The sequence below is a fragment of the Schistocerca americana genome, chromosome 9 (assembly GCF_021461395.2).
Source record: "Schistocerca americana isolate TAMUIC-IGC-003095 chromosome 9, iqSchAmer2.1, whole genome shotgun sequence".
Classification (NCBI taxonomy): Eukaryota; Metazoa; Arthropoda; class Insecta; order Orthoptera; family Acrididae; genus Schistocerca; species Schistocerca americana.
The window spans coordinates 10153856-10172166 of NC_060127.1; the positions used below are offsets into that span (position 1 = coordinate 10153856).

Here is an 18311-nt window from a genome sequence, read left to right on the forward strand (position 1 = left end):
AGGGGGGCACACACTCCACATACTCGCCAGTTGCCTAGAAATTCCTTCTGCATTACTGTAGCTCTGACAATTAATCTTGATGCATCATGTCACATATAGTAAAAATGAGTTATTACAAAGAATTGACGAACAATGGTCTTATAAAACACAGCTTTATGGTCTATGTACACAGAAAACTTTATTTAGATAGGAGTAATTTTAGGTGAAGAATGGAGTTTTTTATTGACATGATAATTGGCATATACCTCGTAGCTATAAACCACACATTCCTGCTTTTATGCTACAAATTATTTGTATTCGCTGTCTTTATATATAAATAAGAAAATTAGTTCTCAAAGTATCAGTATTTTGTAAAGAAAAGCTTACTTTTTAGTTATACTGTTTCAGTGTTCCTAACCTATCCTAGCATATTTCCAGTTTATTAGTGGAAAACACTCATCTATCTGCTCTAAGAATGAAGGGCTGTTTTAAAATACTCTTTGCACAGGTGTTGGGAAAAAACATAGGAAAACTCGAGAAATGCATGCTTGAACACAAATGCAGATGCTTGCAAAACCTGCACGTTGTTTTGTTGTATTTGGGCACGGCCGACATCTGTGCAATGTCTTCAATACATTTTAAGTGTCAGTCATGTGGACATTCACAATAATAAATGTGATGTGGTGTTATGGCCCTCAACTACGTACCCTCCGACTCAGAGTTGAAATATTAAAAGTTTTGGCTGGTTTCGTTATCTAGGGGCTGGGATACGTAGTTGTCACATTACAAGCCAAACACTGATGAGTCTATATACAGTATGAATATACACATGAATCGAATGGTCGAAGGTTCCTATCACTCGGCAATTGGGAATGTAACGTAGAAATTTATAAATGAAAGATTGATATGAGAAAAATCTTAACGACTTTAAATGATGAGTACGATAGTAGAAGTACTTTTGAGAATGTGGTATATTTCTGCAAAACACTTATTGGTGTCGATGGTCCAGAAATTAAATAAAACATAAGTTGAATAACAGGTAAACAATAGATTTCTACTGCACGTAATTAGTTATGTACAACAACATAGCTTGCAAGACATTCACTTCTAAACGTACGCTACGTCTTCACTGTAGAAGCCATGGAAATCTCACAAGAGCACAGGTCGGCACTCCAAAGTACGCCGCGACCACGCGAAAACTGCTCCATACTCAAGTCCTTCCTGCGACCGTGTGTCCGTCGCGCCATACTCCAGGGCTCTCTCCAGGTCCTGTGTGAGTGTGACCGTCCCTCGCGCCGCACTATTCTGATCTCCCTGTCCTCTCTCGAAAACGATGCCCCTCCCCAACCTCCATGCGTCTCTCTTAGTAACGAGCGCTGTGATTGGCTAGAGTGCTCCCTCCATGTCTCCAAGCCAACGTATCCACACAAACATAATGAAACACATTCGAAATACTGGATTTACATTTAAATAACTTGAAATTAAATAAATATTCCTACGGCTGGACCACAAACACGCTCTAACACACATTATTAAATACATAAACAAATCAAATAAACATATAGCAAAGAAATAGCAAGCAAAAGTAGGCCAGTAACGTAATGTCTCTGTGGTTTCTAAAACACAGTAAATAATTGACCGATTTCTTCATGAATAGCATATATGGGATATAAAAAGAGACATAGATGAATAAATATATTTATAAGCATGCTGCTACCGTTTTTTCGTGTAACTGTGGAGTACTTACGGCCTGACGCGATCGATAGTAATCGGCTACTTTGTCCTCCAATAACTCATGTACCATTCAAGTTACATGCCTGTAATTTATACCAATTTAGGTTTACACTAATAGCTTTCTAAAGACATGTTGATCGTCGAAATCGGATGAACAGTTCAGACTTTGGAAATCGTCGTGCAAATAATGGTAATGTGTATGTTTCTTTTTGAGGTATCATGGTTCATCTGGCTAATATTAATTTCTATCATCATCATCATCATCATCAGCCAATTCAATCATTAGATGATGTGGCCTCTTCGAGTCGTGGATTCAGGTAGGCTTTCAGAAGTCTTCTCCAAGTGGGACGGTCTCGGGCAGTTCTCTGCCAAGTGTTACCAGCGATCTTCTTGATGCCTTTGTCCCATCTGTCTGGTGGTCTTCCTCTAGGCCTTCTGTGCTCTCTCGGACTCCACTCCAGTACTAGCTTCGTCCATCTGTCGTCTTTTCTTCTTGCGACGTGGCCAGCCCACTGCCATTTCAAGGAACCTACTCTCTCTAAGATGTCATTAACCTTCGTCACAGACCGGATGTCATCTGCCCTTTTCCTGTCCTTTCTTGTATAGCCCAGCATTGATCTCTCCATGGCTCTCTGTGCTGTCCTGAGTTTTCCTTTTGTGAATGAGTTCAGTGTCCATGTCTTGCAGCCGTACGTCATCACAGGAAGAATGCATTGATCAAATACTGCTTTCTTCAGATTTACTGGCATTTTTGATCTGAATACTTTTGAATTCTTCCCAAATGCTTGCCAGCCAAGCTCGATGCGTCGATAGGTTTCTGGTCTTATGTCTCCCTTCATATTTATAATCTGGCCAAGGTAGACATATTCACTGACCTCTTCTAGTAGACTGTCCTTGACTTTCACATCTCCAGCTGGGACCCAGTTGTTGGATATTACTTTTGTTTTGGAAAGGTCAATAACCTTCGAGTTATTAATTTCTATATGAACTGTGAAATGTCTGCCATTAAGGTTCCACAAAGTCCGCCATCTTTGGCACTGCCGGCGAGTCTCCTCTCGTCGACACAGTGTCACCATGGAATTCCCAGCCCCGCGGCCGGTGGACCGCAGCTAACATCCGGCACCACGTGGCCGCCACAATATTTGCAGGGCGCCACAGCTCGCCCGTTACCTCACAGTCGTGGCCAGTACAGTGTTTTGTGCAGTTGTGGGTGCATCGTGTCAGAGCCAAGTGACTTCGAACGTCGGCCAATCATCTGGGCTCGTATGGTGGGTACTTCCGTAACCGAGGTAGCAGAAGGCTTTCGTATTTCAAGAGGCACCCTGTCAAAGATTAATCGCACACGGGGAAAGGGGTAACATGTGATCCGCTACGCCATAATGCAGACGAAAGTGTGTGTTGAGTGACCGTGATAGAAGGTAACTGAACAGGATTGTGGCGAAAAATAAGAGGACGCCAGCAGCAAGATTCACCGCTGAACTGGATGTCACATTCGTGAACCCTGTCAGTGCCAAAATAACACCAAGCCAGCTCCAGAAACAGGGAACTGCAGGGCGACATGGTATTCCAAAACCACTCACCAGTGACGCAATTTCGCATAACTGGAAAATGTCGTGCCGAAGCCATAAAACCTGGACTGTGATGCAATGGAAGAAAGTCATTTGGTCGGACGAGTCTTCTTTCACACTCGACATAAAAGTTTTCTGGGTTTGGTACCGCGTACGTACTGCTGCTGCAGAAAAACCAACGCTTCGGCCACGATTGCAGCGGCTTTCTTCTGGGTCTAAAGGCGCGTTCTAGCTATGCGGTGTCCTTTATATTTTGTTGTTAGTGTTCACTGCGCATGCCATTACGTCATAATTTTAAAAAGGTAGTTGTTTCATTGGTCACATAAGGAAGAAGGAGAAGGAACTTTATTTTAATCAGGGTGCGATTTGTGCTTCTACCAGAGGGGGGAGGGGGGGGAGGGGATGTCTTTGGGGGTTAGTAGAATTATATATGTTACCAACTTGGACCGTCGCGTTACGCATGGGTAAACAGCTATTTATAAATAGATGTTAATGCCGAAACTCACTATTGACGCGTATGCACTATCAGAAAAGCCATCCCTTGTTATATCTTTAAAAGTACATTACAGGTAAAGCTTATTTACAAAATCATCTACATACGGATACAGATATACGAGGGGAATTCAAAACGTTGAGGCACATTTGTGAAAAGTTGTACTTATTCTGATGATAGGAAACTGAAACATATTAATAGTGTTAATAGTAAGACTCATTAAAAACTTTCAGTGTTCGGCTCTACAAATTTACATTATATGTAAAGTTTTACTCCAGTGCGTGGGAAATAAACATCCCATGTTGGGATGCATAAACTAAAACCAGAGGAGGGGATGGTCTGATGCAGAGGGGGGGGGGGGGGGGGGGGGGGGGGATCCCCCCTATCCCCCCCCCCCCCCTGCAAATCGCACACTGATTTTAATAGGTTATTGCGGTGGAGGGAGAACGTGACCTCTGTTGTCTATTGGCTCTTGTGTTATGTACCACGATTGGTGGCCACCGTCGACTAAGACGTTTGCTGCTCTTTACCAACTGCTGGACGTCGGCCGCGCGGCGGCAGTTACTCGCCGGTAATGGTCGCGCCTCGAGTTGACAGTGCGGTCTGTTGGGCTCTGATTGCCGGCAGCCAAGATGGGGCAACCCTGAGTCCATCCTCCCTGTTCATGTTGTTAGGGTGTTTAAGTATTTGATGGCCTCTCTGATTTTGCGTTTCGTCATAATTGGCTGCTTGGCCAACACACAGGCTACGCTGAATTTTATTTCTTCTCTGCAGTCTTGGTGATGTTCTGCCACTGCGGATTTGTTGTGTTGCCCTAGACGAATACAACGCTCGTGTTCCAGAATGCGGGTTGCTATTGGCCTACCAGTCTCGCCGATGTATGCCTCTCCACATTCGCATTCCACCTTGTAAACGCCTGCAGTGTGTAATGCATCCACCTTGTCCTTGTTGGAGCCTGGCACGTCCTGGATCCTACGACCACTAAAGAAGACAGGCTGCACCCCAACGCGGCGAAGGTGTTTGCCTATTCGGTGAGTAACGTTTTTTACAAAGAGTAAGCGCACTGTTGGCTGCAGTTTGTCTATTTCCTGCTTGTCTTTCTTGCTTGTGTTCGTCGACAAGGCTGTGTTTATCGACTTACGGCTGTAGCCATTGGCTAGAAACGTTGTGCGTAGCCTTTTAAGCTCAGGTGTGATGTTTTGAGCATCACTTGGGCGCTGCGCACGCATTGACAAAGAGCGGATGACAGAGTTCTTCTGCGCTGTGTGGTGGTAGGATTGGGCGTGCAGATACCTGTTTGTATGTGTAGGCTTGCGATATACTCTGTGCCCCAGTTTTTTACATTATGGCGCGGTAGCAAACCCAGAAAACTTTTATGTCGACTGACTCTGGCCGCGGAAGCCTACGCAATTGTATTCTTTCACACTGTTCCACAAGCTGGTCGAGTTTACGTCCGGAGAGTGAAACACGGCGGGGGTTCGGTCGTGATTTGTGCAGCCAATGCCCCACGCGTGCCAAGAGCGTCACGGTTACTCTGGAGGATTATACGACCATTTTGGCTGATAGGAGCCATCGTATGGTACAACGTTTGTTCCCCAGTGATGATGCTGCGTTTGCAAGACGACAGGGCACCTGATCACACAGTGCTGATCGTCGGGACTGGTCCTGCGAGCAAGAGGATGAACTGTCACATGTCCCTGCCCACCAGACCTCAGTGTTGTTGAGCATTCGTGGTCTACTTTGGAGAGAAGGGTGCGTGATCGCTGTGTAGCTCCATCATCATTACCAGAACTTCCCACTATTTTGCAGGAAAGGTGGTAAAAGATTTTTGTTTCGTCTGACATGGGAACATCATTCTACACTTTTAGATTGAGTGCAGGCAGGAGAGACATTTCCTTCAAGCTGCAGAAGATTGTTCTTCTCAAACATTATAGCCTCTAGAAAGGTTCGTCTTGCTACAGACACCTGCTGCGGAAATTTGGATAGAAAATTATTATTTCTGATTCTCCTTAACGACTTAAATGCAAGCCGAGAGACGATTTCCGCCAAAGTGCAGTATGGCAGGACACACATACGCGAAAGTCTGCCACAAGGTCGCAACCGTGTAGCTTGCCTGCTCCAATGATGCGGAGCATGTGGAGGTAGTCGGAGTCTTGGAGACAGGTCTCACCAACAGGTTTTGTGCACGAGGGGCGAAACATCTTACTGGCATGTAGACACGGTACCGTGTAAACGTGCATTTAGACGCGGAACAAGCAATGAGCGATACACAAAAAAAGTTCTAAAAATTTTTGTGTTTATCATCTCCCTACTCCGGAAGACGATATAAACAATCTAATGCGATGGTGCAGTCGAAGACACGCCAAGAAAGAAGAATATACTATTTAAATTTATTTACTCTGTGTTCTTCTTTTAATCTGTAACAAGAACAATTTTATTTTGTTCATAAATAATGACAGCCAAAAGACGTACATTTAAAATCCTACACCCATGGGAAAAATCCCAAGGCCAAAAAAAAATTAATGTAAACTAATGAAATTTTCAGAGTACGGTTTTCAAAAATCAAAAACGTTCAAATGTGTGTGAAATCTTATGGGACTTAAATGCTAAGATCATCAGTCCCTAAGCTTACACACTACTTAACCTAAATTATCCTAAGGACAAACACACACACACACACCCATGCCCGAGTGAGGACTCTAACCTCCGCCGGGACCAGCCACACAGTCCATGACTGCAGCGCCTCAGACCGCTCGGCTAACCCCGCGCGGCTGTACAGTTTTCTGGATAAAATATTTAAGTGATTAACGTTGCAACTCCACAGGTTAATGTAAGCGCTAGATAAGGCACTGCAAACGTGAAATGTCGGCACATTAATAACAGGTGTAACGAGCAGAATGTTGACTGTAACATGCAAATGTATATGCATTGTGTTGCACAGGTGCCGGATGTTAGACTCCCGCTGGAGATTCGAATGCTCCCTTGGGCATGGGAGTGTGTGTTGTGATTAGCGTAAGTTAGTTTAAGTTACATTAAGTGGTTTGTAACCTTTGGGACCGATGACCTCAGCAGTTTGGTCCATAGGATCTTACCACAAATTTCCAAAATTTCCAGATGTCAGTTTGTAGGCTCATGTTCCATACCTATTGCACTTGGTCAGTAAATACAGAAACAGCTAATGCTGTTTGTTTGTATGCATTTTGTTGTACAGTTGCCGGATGTCAATTTGTGGGATGAAGTTCCATGTCTGTTACACTCGCTGATGTGGATCACGCTAGAGTTTTCGTCCAATGAAGTCCCATACATGCCCAAATGGAGACGGATCTGGTGATCGAGCAGGCCAAGGCAACATGCCGACACTCTGTAGAGCGTGTTGGGTTACAACAGCGGTATGTGGGCGAGCGTTATCCTCTTGGAAAACCAACCCTGCAATGCTGTTCACACACGCACCATCTAAGGCGTTTTCTATATCAACAAGTCCTATGGTGTGCCTTGATTTTCTTCTTCTCTAGCTTCCATTATCAGGTGCAACGTCAAAACTGCCTGGCTAGTGCGTTCACCTTTCGTAAAGCCGAACTTAGCATCTAGTTTTTCATTCATCGGTATATTTTTGTTGTCAACAACTTGGATGCATGAGCTGTTAACTTGATTGTGCGATAGTTCATATCTCCCCTTGCTATCTTCGGGACTGCGTGGACGATATTTTTTCGGAAATTTTCTCGTGATTTGCAGAATTTATTTACATTGGTTGACTGTTCCGTCGATTCTTGGTAGAGTATTTTATAAATTACGAATGGAAACACACACAATACTGGTGTAATATTCTACGATATTTATTATTTACTTAACAAATCGGCTTTCGCCTTTTATGCCATCATGAGGTACAAAGATAAGCATGTGGTGCACAGAAATGTTGTTGGATCGAAGATTATAAACTAGTACATCTACAGAATATCTCCATTACCAAAGATTAAAATGTTAATGTTAGGATTAGGAATAAAACAAGAGTGGTTATTTCAGGTATAAATGCGACGTAAGGTTGTTTAACCTATGTAAAATATGTGACACATTACTGGTAACTAATGAACTATACACAAATTACAACATTTGTTCATAGAAGACAATAGATTCAGCAATGAACTTTCGTGACATGTTCCAATTGTGTGGCTGAACAAAATAATCTTGTCTTTAGCAAGTCCTAAATTACAAACAGATAACATATACTAGTTAGATTAAGCAGGTAAGTGAAGCAGCTGTGATTATACAAAGCAAAATGTTTAACACAATAAGAGAAATTATTGTAAAGGAAATAAAGGAAAATGGGACACGTGAGTAAGAGGGATGATTTACAACATGGGCTGGATGGGATTATGAGCAGTAATGCTGTTAGAAGTGGCGAGTAAGGGAACAGTTATAAGCTTGGGATGATGAATGTAAACTACCCTTCTTAATCCCATGCTCCGATTTCCTTTGTTGTCGTTACTATATTTTCTCTTGTTATGTTAAAGATTTCTTTGTAATACTGTTGCTTTACTTACCTGCTTAATCTCACTAGTACATCTTATCTGTTTGTAATTTAAGACCTGTTTAAAAAAGATTATTTTGTTCAGCCACACATTGGAAACATGTCACCGAAGTTCATTGTTTAATTTATTTTCCTTTATGAACAACTGTTGTAATATTTGTATAGTTCATTAGTTACCAGTAATGTGCCACATATTTTATCTTAGATAAATTTACACCGGATTTACACCTGAAATGACCCTAATTTAAAATCTTTGATGTAACAAAATTGCGACGCAAAATCCTGCAACGCCGACGCTTTCGCAATTATGGTCGGCTGTTGAGGCAGCATATCTCGGTATTTCTGCAGGGGACTTAACAACGACTTGTTGAGTCCATGCTGTACTACGCCGGCCAAGAAGAGGTTCGACACGTTATTAGGGGGTATCGCAAGGCTTTGGTTCCTCGGTGTATATTGACATGAAACGACTGTTGACATAGCTGCCTTCTGCGTTATGACTACAAAGATATTTTGGGAGCTTGTAAAAATTTAAGAGGCAGTTTATTATAAGCGTGATTACTCAAAAAAAATGTAGAATGGCCGTTTTCGTGGGACTCTTTACTTTTAGGTGACGTAATTGTTGCAAGAACGATCGTCTATACCCATCCTGCTTAAAATACACTATTGGCCATTAAAATTGCTACACAAAGAACAAATGCAGATGATAAACGGGTATTCATTGGACAAATATATTATACTAGAACTGACATGTGATTACATTTTCACGCAATTTGAGTGCATAGATCCTGAGAAATCAGTACCGAGAACAACCACCTCTGGCCGTAATAACGGCCTTGATACGCCCGGGCATTGAGTCAAACAGAGCTTGGGATGGCGTGTACAGTTACACCTGCCCACGCACGATACCACACTTCATCAAGAGTAGTGACCGGCGTAGTGTGACGAGCCAGTTGCTCGGACACCATTCACCAGACGTTTTCAATTTCTGAGAGATCTGGAGTGTTCTGGCCAGGGCAGCAGTCGAACATTTTCTGTATCGATAAAGGCCCGTACAGAACCTGCAACATGCGGTCGTGCATTATCCTGCTGAAATGTAGGGTTTCGCAGGGATCGAATGAAGCGTAGAGCCACGGGTCGTAACACATCTGAAATGTAACGTCCACTGTTCAAAGTGCCGTCAATGCGAAAAAGAGGTGACCGAGACGTGTAACCAATGGCATCCCACACCATCACGCCGAGTGATACGCCAGTATGGGGATACGAATACACGCTTCCAATGTGCGTTCACCGCGATGTCGCCAAACACGGATGCGACGATCATGATGCTGTAAATAGAACCTGGATTCATCCGAAAAATGACTTTTTGCCATTCGTGCACGCAGGTTCGTCGCTGAGTACACCATCACAGGCGGCCTGTCTGTGATGCAGCGTCAAGGGTAACCGCAGCCACGGTCTCCGAGCTGATAGGCTATGCTGCTGCAAACGTCATCGAACTGTTCGAGGAGATGGTTGTTGTCTTGCAAACGTCCCCATCTGTTGACTCAGGGATCGAGACGTGTTTGCACGATCCGTTACAGCCGTACGGATAAGATGCCTGTCATCTCGACTGCTAGTGATACGAAGCCGTTGGGATCCAGCTCGGTGTTCCGTATTACCCTCCTGAACCCACCGATTCCATATTCTGCTAACAGTCATTGGATCTCGACCAACGCGAGTACGCAGCAATGTCGCGATACGATAAACCGCAATCGCGATAGGTTACAATTCGACCTTTATCAAAGTCGGAAACGTGATGGTACGCATTTCTCCTCCTTACACGTGGCATCACAACAACGTTTCACCGGGCAACGCCGGTCAACTGCTGTTTGTGTATGAGAAATCCGTTGGAAAGTAAAAGGAAAGGAAAGAAAAAGTAGAATGGCCGCTTTCGTGGGACTCTTTACATTTAGGTGACGTAGTTTCCGCAAGAACGATCATCTATACCCATCCTGCTTAAAATAAAAGGGAACGACAGCTGTGCCAGTACGACGAGATAATGCTAGGGGAGAGAGAGAGAGAGAGAGAGAGAGAGAAAGAGAGAGAGAGAGATGGAGGGAAGGAGAGGGGGAGGGAGGGAGGGAGAGAGGATTCTGTAGAGTCACGAGAAGTTTGTTTGTGACTGCGAAGAGATATCGCCCCTGGCCTTGGACTTGATAAAGCGTGTAGCGGCTCGCACAGTGTTTACCAGATGGTCCACAGTCAGTTGGCGTTTGCGCGTGTCAACAGCCGGCGGCAGCGGGGAAGGCTCCTGACAGCTGCCACTGCCTCGCTGCTCACTGCCGGGTCGCGGGTTCGAAGAACTCGCGAGTCGCGTAAGTCTGTCTCTTTCATCAGCAGAGCGGACCTGGTTACACAGGCAATATTGCGGAGGGTGACCGGGGGTATTTTCTGAGAGTTTCGCATTAGGCCAGTCGTGGTCTCCGCTAGCTCGATACAGTATAACTACGTTTCGTTTGAGTTCTTCGTCCCACTTGATTTTTGTATTTACACTGATCGTGTTGGACGTCATTTGGCCCAGCGTTTTGCAGCAACTCTGTGTGGCATGGACTGAAGTCCCTGCAGAAACACTGAACCATGCTGTCTCAACAGCCGTCCATAACTGCTAAAAAGTGTTGCTGGTACAGGATTATGTGGGCGAACAGACCTCTCCATTACGTCCCATAAATGTTCCATAGGATTCTGGTCAGCCGATCTTGGTGGCCAAATGATTTGCTCTAACTGTCCAGAATGTTCTTCAAATCAATCACGAACAACTGTGACCCAGTGACACACCGCACTGTCACCCATAAAAATTTCATAGTTGTTTGGGAACATGAAGTCCACGAATGGCTGCAAATGGTCTACAAGTAGTCAATGATGGCTTCAGCTAAACAAGATAACCAAGCCCATTCCATGTAAACATAGCCCACACCATTATGAAACCACCACCAGCTTGCACAGTGGCTTGTTGACAACCTGGCTCCGTGGTGCCGTGGGGTCTACGCCACATTCGAACCCTGCCATGAGCTAATACCGGGGCCCATCTGACCAGGCCACCGTTTTCCAGCCGTCTAGGGTTCAACCGAAATGATCACGAGGGCAGGAGAGGCGCTGCAGGCGATGTTGTGCTGTTAGCAAAGCTACTCGCTTAGCTCGTCTGCTGCCACAGCCCATTAATGTGAAATTTCGCCTCACTAAGTATACGTTCCTCGTACGTCCCACATCGATTTCTGCAGTTATTTCGAGCAGCGTTGCTTGTCTGTCAGCACTGACAACTCTTCGGAAGCGTTGCTGCTCTCGGTCGTTAAGTGAAGGCCGACAACAACTGCGTTATGCGCGGTAAAAGCTGACCTCTGAAATGTGCTGTTCTCGACTCACTCTTGACGCTGTGTGTCTCGGATTATTGAATTCCCTGACGATTTCTGAAATGGAATGTCCCACGCATCTAGTTCCAACTACCATTCCACATTCAAATTCTGTAAATTTTCGTCTTGCGGCAGTAACCACATCGGTGATCTTTTCACGGGAATCACCAGAGTACAAATGAGACCTCCGCTAATGCACTGCCAACTTATACCTCTACTACCGCCATCTGTGAATGAGAAAATCGCCATTTCGCGACTTCTGTCAATGTATATTGCACTGAAAATGCCTGCAACAGCGGCACACATCTCAATGGTGTGCGTTGTGCGTCTTGTCTCGAAACAATCTTTTTGCATCCGCTCACGGTTCTTGGATGTTGAGAACAGCAAAGCTCACAATACTGTTCGCCCTCAGGCTCGCGTCCAGAACTGCTCGGTTCTGTACCAACGTCAATTGTCCGGAAAGAGTGACACACAGCAGTGTGGGCAAATTTACTGCTCATCAGCTGGCCGATTTTCACGTCGCTTGTGGGTTCACTGAATGCAGCGCGAGAGCAGCAAGAAGCGTCATACTGCTGTCGTGTGTTGTATATTTTGCGGAATTCGTATTATAGATCTTTTGACTGTTGCGAAGGTATTTTCAAAGAACCGTAAGGTAATGCGGGCAGCAAAGCGAATGAATCGTAATTACGTTATTACTCTGTAACGAGCCATCTGACGACACGGCTGTCTTATACCAAAATACTCAGAAAATATTGTTGTTTCTGCAGTTTTTGTCTTCAGTTGGAAGACTGGTCTGATGCAGCTCTCCATGACACTCTGTCCTCTGCAAGCCTCTTCGTCGTCGAATAATTACTGCAATCTGCTTACTGTGTTCGTCTCTTGGTCTCCCTTGTAATGGTACTTGAATTACGTAACCATTACGGCAGCTCACCTGAACCTCTCGATACCAGCAATATTCTATTGTGTTTCTGTAAAGTAGTTAACATGTTTCTGAGACAACATTCAGATTTGATTTCATTAATGTGGAGATACTTTGATACATCGATATGTTTATGTTACAATGATATTATTCTTATGTGTATTCTTTCTTTTGTCACTATGATCTTTGACGTACTTGTAACTCTGATTTTTGGGCGCGTAAGCGATTAGTTAGTTAGAGAGTCGGACCTTGAGAAGGTCAAGTCTTGGACGTCATGTTGGAAAGACGCATATTGTAGTCAGCTTATGAAATGTGAACTTTAACAGTGAGGAAGATGTTTTCAAGTATGTTTTGTATTGTGAAGTGATGTTTTGTATGTTACGCGATATTGCAACAAAAGCAATAAAAAAGAAGTGTAACTTAAATTCGGAGTGCTGATTATTTTTTACATCACCATTGTGCTAACTTTCAAAGGTCTAATCTTCAAGAATGGTTTGTGAAACACATCTATAAAACTTTTGAATTCAGCAGAATAAAACCTAGGCCTCTTTGCATCCGAGCTTGGAATCATCACCACCTAGATTTTCGACGATTGAGCCATGATTTTTCAACGAAACCAGCGTGGGAAACGCGAAAAGATGAGTGCCTAGTTTATTCATTATTTCATGAAATGACTTTATTAACTGTGCTCTAATGACACATGCCACATAATAACTTTGTTGTTGCCCTTAAATGCAGTATTTAGCAGCGTTAGCAACACCACAATCGTTATTAAATGCTGACCTTTGTTGTGGTACGGTTGTTACACCCTCTACGATCTTTTGTTTCCACATTTTCTGGAGGAAGTGGAGGGGGGCATGTCGGTGTGAAAAAGTTTCTTAAATGACTGAAGTTATACGTGAAGTTTGTTGGAAATTGCTAAATGCGCTCATTGTTAAATACTGGATGAATCAAGTTCGGGAATATGAGCGCCTTCACTGAGGCTGCCTCAAGACGAACACACAATGTTTAACTGTAACACGTATATTATTGGGCTAAATTTTTAATATACGATTTTACCTCCTAATGACTAGATTACGACAGCTTCTTAAATTTTTAAAATCTGTCTATAATCAAGCGAAATATTGGAAATATAATTTTTGCTGCCATTCGAAGGTGTTAGGGCAGTGGTTACACCGGTTCCCGTGAGATCACCGAAGTTAAGCGCTGTCGGTCGTGGTCGGCACTTGGATGGCTGACCATCCAGGCCGCCATGTGCTGTTGTCATTTTTCGGGGTGCACTCAGCCTCGTGATGCCAATTGAGGAGCTACTCGACCGAATAGTAGCGTGTGCTGGCCCCACGCCCCTGTTATCCACATCCTCCACTGAGGATGACACGGCGGTCGGAGGGTCCCGGTAGGCCACTCGTGGCCTGAAGACGGAGTGCTTGGAAGGTGTTAAGTAGGCAGCCGGCAACTGGTATCGGGTTCCGGTATAGCAGTTTACTAATAAAGATAGCAACACAAATGTTCAATCCGTAGAAGCTGAAATAACTGCCTGGTGCAGCAGCTCGAGCTTGCGTGGACTCGAGAAGTCGTTGCAAGCCCCCTGCAGAAATATTCACTCATGCTACCTCTATAGCCGTCCGTAATTGCGATTTTGGCGCTGCAGGATGTTCTGCACGAACTGAGCTCTCGATTATGTGCCATAAATGTTCCATGGGACTCATGTCGGGCCATTTGGGTGGCCAAAACAGCCACTCTAATCGTCCACTTCATCCGCCCACTTCCCTCCAATACTAAACTGGTGAACTCTTCATGTCTCAGAACGTAACCAATCAACCAATCCCCTCTCTAGCCAAGTCGTGCCACAGATTTCTTTTCTCTTCTATTCTCGGGATACCAATTCGATCCTACACAGAGTACGCGAAAGAACTTGCCCACCTTCTAACAGCCGCGTACCGCAAGTCCCATGTACCACAAGTCTCTAGAGGAGCGGAAGGTTCCAAATGATTGGAAAAGAGCACAGGTAGTCCCAGTCTTCAAGAAGGGTCGTCGAGCAGATGCGCAAAACTATAGGCCTATATCTCTGACATCGATCTGTTGTAGAATTTTAGAACGCGTTTTTTCGCTCGCGTATCATGTCATTTCTGGAAACCCACAATCTACTCTGTAGGAATCAACATGGATTCCGGAAACAGCGATAGTGTGAGACCCACCTCGCTTTATTTGTTCATGAGACCCAGAAAATATTAGATACAGGCTTCCAGGTAGATGCCATTTTCCTTGACTTCCGGAAGGCGTTCGATACAGATCCGCACTATCGCCTGATAAACAAAGTAAGAGCGTACGGAATACCAGACCAGCTGTGTGGTTGGACTGAAGAGTTTTTAGCAAACAGAACACTGCATGTTGTTCTCAATGGAGAGACGTCTACAGAGGTTAAAGAAACCTCTGGCGTGCGACAAGGGAGTGTTATGGAACCATTGCTTTTCACAATATATATAAATGGCCTAGTAGATAGTGTCGCAAGTTCCGTGCGGCTTTTCGCGGATGATGCTGTAGTATACAGAGAAGTTGCAGCATTAGAAAATGCAGGAAGATCTGTAGCGATAGGCACTTGGTGCAGGGAGTGGCAACTGACCCTTAACATAAACAAATGTAATGCTTGCGAATACATAGAAAGAAAGATCCTTTATTGTATGATTATATGATAGCGGAACAAACACTGGTAGCAGTTACTTCTGTAATATATCTGGGAGTATGCGTACGGAACGATTCGAAGTGGAATGATCATATAAAATTAATTGTTGGTAAGGCGGGTACCAGGTTAAGATTGATTGGGAGAGTCCTTAGAAAATGTAGTCCATCAACAAAGGAGGTGGCTTACAAAACACTCGTTCGACCTACACTTGAGTATTGCTCATCAGTGTGGGATCCGTACCAGATCGGGTTGACGGAGGAGATAGAAGATCCAAATAAGAGCGGCGCGTTTCGTCACAGGGCTATTTGGTAAGCGTGATAGCGTTACAGAGATGTTTAGCAAACTCAAGTGGCAGACTCTGCAAGAGAGGCGCTCTGCATCGCGGTGTAGCTTGCTGTCCAGGTTTCGAGAGGGTGCGTTTCTGGATGAGGTATCAAATATATTGCTTCCCCCTACTTATACCTCCCGAGGAGATCACGAATGTAAAATTAGAGAGATTCGAGCGCGCACGGAGGCTTTCCGGCAGTCGTTCTTCCCGCGAACTATACGCGACTGGAACAGAAAAGGGAGGTAATAACAGTGGCACGTAAAGTGCCCTCCGCCACACACCGTTGGGTGGCTTGCGGAGTATAAATGTAGATACAGTTGTAGATGTAGATTCTATTTGGTACCTCCTCATTAGTTACATGATCTACCCATCTAATCTTCAGCATTCTTCTGTAGCACAACATTTCAAAAGGCTCTATTCTCTTCTTGTCCAAAATGTTTGTCGTCCATGTTTCAATTCCATACTTGGCTACATTCCATACAAACATTTTCAGAAAAAATTTCCTGATACTTAAATCTGTATTCGACGGTAACAAATTTCTCTTCTTTAGAAACGCTTTCCTTTTCATTACCAGTCTACAATTTATATCCTCTCTACTTAGGCCGTCAGCAGTTACTTTGCTGCCCCAAATAACAAAACTCATCTACTACTTTGTGTCGTTTCCTAATCTAATTCCCTCAGCATCACCTGACTTAATTCTGCTACATTCCATTATCCTTGTTTCGCTTTTCTTGATGCTCATCCGATATCCTCCTTTCAAGACACTGTTTATCCCTCTGAACTCCTCTTCCAAGTCCTTTGGTGTCTCAGACACAGTAGCAATGACATCGTCAAATCCTCAGAGTTTTTATTTCTCCTCCCTGAACTTTTATTCTTACTCCAAATTTTTCTTTGGTATCCTTTCTTGCTTGTTCAATGTACAGATAGAACAACGTCGGGAATAGGCTGCAACCCTGTCTCTCTCCCTTCTCAACAACTGCTTCTTTTTCACGCCCCTCGACTCTTACAACTGCCGTGTCGTTCTGTACAAGTTGTAAGCAGCCTTCCAGTCCCTGCAGTTTATCCCTCCTACCTTGAAACACTGCGAGATCTACCTGTTTCGTGTCGGCCTGCTCCGATGGATCCTGTTTCACGAAGCCGGCCATCAAGACTTCGAAATGTGACGTGATTTGATAACCTCGTATTCTGCAAATCGTTCTGCATTACAGCTGCCTTGATGCTCGACCGTCACACTTTGCATTCCCATAAATGAGATGCATGTCAGCTAAATCGGTTAGAGTGTAATCGCCCATCAAGAACTTACAAATATCAGCAGAAACATTCTTGTAAACATAACATAAACAAAAATAATGTAATTGTTTATACAAGGACGTGGTCAAGGCTAACAGTTATGAAAACTTACCTCCACTAGGAATATGATGAAATTGTGTTGCAAATCAGATTCCACCGTCAACGTGTTGCATACGAAGCAGTCGAAACAACCGTGAATGTTAACCTTCAGGAAGTTAAGGATAAAAACCTTTACGGACACCTCATGCGGGAGCGATGTGCCTGTTACATGTAGATCACATACAAACAGTGTATACATACACGGTGTTTCTTTTAACTTGGAACAAATAAACATTCCGAAAAATAAGCATCGCACGAAAAAAAAAAAATTACAGATGAAAAGCTACTTTCACGGGGGCGTCCGGTGGTCCTAAAACTGAGCCCCCCGCCCCCCCCATCCACCCCATGTGGGGATCAACTTTCTATTAGGAACTCTCCATTTTTATTGCAATTTCGGATTCTAAGCCAAAAATACCTAGGGTTTACGAAAGACATTTTTCCATTCGCGGTAATAGCGCTGTAATCGTAAAAATTAATTTTTTTCCGGTTTTTGCAATTACGAATCGACTTAGCTCTTCTACTTTATATTTTCGATAAAAAATGTAAACTTTCATGTTCTGACCAGTTGATATTATCCTTATGAATTTAAATTAGCTTTACAAATTTGTTTTTGTAGGAAAAATTTTACGTTCAGACGTTTAAAAGCCTCCCAAATACGCTACATTTAGCATACTGTAGTTTCCCGTTCCTTTGTGCGTTGATTTTGGCAAGACTCCAGATCAGGAAGCTTCAGTTCCACGAGTCCCCTCGAATCTCTCCAATGGGCCAACAGGTTCCGGTGTCTTCTTCCGTCCTCTCTTCGTTTCGCGCGGATTAGCGCGCCGTCTACGACGAATGAAAAAAAAATTTGTTTCAGATAAAACCTAGGTAATTTTTGGCGTAGAATCCGAATCTGCAACAAAAAAAAATGGGGATCGGTTCCCACTGGAAAATAAAAATCTGAGGCGAAGAGATATGCGAGGAACATCAGCGACGTATCCGACTAAAGCAACCAAGGAACAGCTGTCACTCGAATATAATCACGAAATGAAGGACGATGACTTCAGCATCGCGGTGCAAACGCCAAGTTTGGCGGGCCGAGATGCTACAAAAATGTGTGGTAGGTTCCCATGGGACCAGACTGCTGAGGTCACCGGTCCCTAAGCTTACACACTACTTAATCTAACTTAAACTAATTTACGCTAAGGACAATACCGCACTGGACTGCGCGGCTACCCCGCCTGTGTGCAACATGACGCGTCTTCATAACGGTAAGCAGCAGTCTATCTTCCTTTATGGCGATACATGCCGGGGTCTCTGCCGAAAAAAAG

General features: G+C 44.0%; 1 protein-coding gene across 1 annotated transcript in view; it reads left to right on the forward strand.

The window, feature by feature from the left end:
* The first annotated feature begins 10513 nt into the window (after positions 1-10513).
* Positions 10514-18311, forward strand: part of LOC124551133 (4-coumarate--CoA ligase 3-like) — a 104351-nt gene continuing 96553 nt past the window's right edge. Inside the window, exon 1 of the mRNA XM_047126095.1 lies at positions 10514-10650. The gene's annotated coding sequence lies outside the window, so the exon portion shown is untranslated. The remainder of the gene's footprint in view (positions 10651-18311) is intronic.